Source organism: Trachypithecus francoisi, unplaced genomic scaffold (genome assembly GCF_009764315.1).
Source record: "Trachypithecus francoisi isolate TF-2019V2 unplaced genomic scaffold, Tfra_2.0 Lachesis_group0, whole genome shotgun sequence".
Classification (NCBI taxonomy): Eukaryota; Metazoa; Chordata; class Mammalia; order Primates; family Cercopithecidae; genus Trachypithecus; species Trachypithecus francoisi.
Window position 1 is genome coordinate 81,853,958 of NW_022681453.1, and position 1,647 is coordinate 81,855,604.

The following is a 1,647-nucleotide window of genomic DNA, read 5'->3' on the forward strand; positions in this document are numbered from 1 at the left end:
CTAGGGGTACTTGCAAGTATGGGCGGGAGGGATCTGGGCCGTATGTCTTACTGCCTGGCAGGATATTGAAAATATATTCCAATGATGAGGCGGTTCTGGCCCTTGTTCCGGTGGGATGTCATCGTGGTGTTCCTTGGACCTTTGTCCAGCAAGATATGATAGGGATGTTTCCTTAGTTGGGTCTTTTTCCTCCTTGCGACATGGTCAGGTCGTTAGACAGGAGGTTTCTCATGGCCCAAACCCCCATGAAATGTTTCACTTTGACCAAGGTCTGCAAAATAGCAGGGAGCTAACAAAATGGTGCAGTTTGGACTAACAATTAGAAGACAGCTCAGAGAAAATATATTTTTAAGACAGAAAATAGATAAAATAGCCTAAGTTTAGGGAATATGTGAGTCACAACTAACACGTGAATAATTAGTGTCCTAGAGGAGAGTAGAAAGAAAATAAGGCAGAAGTGTATTTAAAATAATAATGGACTTAAAATTTTCCAAAAAGGATGAGATTTAAAATAGGGGTGTCCAATCTTTTGGCTTCCCTGGGTCACATTGGAAGAAGAATTGTCTTGAGCCACACGTAAAATATACTATCACAAATGATAGCTAATGAGCTTTAAAAAATTGCAAAAAAAATATAAATTATATATATCAAAATGTTTTAAGAAAGTTTACGAGTTAGGCCACATTCAAAGATGTCCTGGGCTGCATGCAGCCAAGGGGCCTTGATTTGACAAGCTGATTTAAAGCCATAGCTTCAAGGTGCTTCATGAAACAAAAAGAGTAAATAAAAGCAAAAAGCACATAAGTATTTCACAGTAAAGTTGCAGAACTACAAAGATAGAAAAATGCTTAAAAGCAGCCAGGAAGAAAATCTTTGTAACTCTACAGAAATTAAAATAGGATTAACCGTCAAAACTCATAATATGTAGCTAAAGCTACGTTGAGAGAAGTGTTTCATTTCAAATATATATGTTAGAAGAAAAAAATAGTCAATTAGTTAATAGAAGCAATGGAAATTCAAGCCCAATAAAATAAAGGCTGAAAGAAAATAAGTGCCAATCTAAAATTGTATTTTCTTTTTTTCTTTATACATATATGTATATATTTAAAATTCTATTTTCAATAAAAACATTCTTCATGAATAAAGGTGAAATAAAAGTGTTTTCCACACAACCAAAAACTGCAAGAATTTATCACCTGAAAATCTACACTGAAAGAAATACTAAGGCATGTTCTTCAGTAAGAAAGGGTAAATGGATAGTTTTAGACAGACAACTAGACAGAAAACTAGACAGAAAAGTGTGGAGATGCAAGAGAAAGAACAGCAAAAAGGGTCTAAATCTTTACTGTTCAAATTAAGAATGATAATACTAATATCATATTTGGAATTTAAAACATATAGCATTAAAATATATGACAACAATGCCATATAAATCTAAAGAATGATAAACTGAGGTTACATATTCGAAGGTTCTTGAACTGTCTTGGAAGAAATATAAGGACTAAATTATGCTAGTCTTTGATAAATGAAGAATCCAGGTTTTCATCTCTCAGGGTAATAAAAAAAAGTAAAGAGTATATAACTAAAATAGTCAATTATTTAAGAAAGAAGAAAAAAGTAATACTAAATGGTGACATTTTTAGCTGA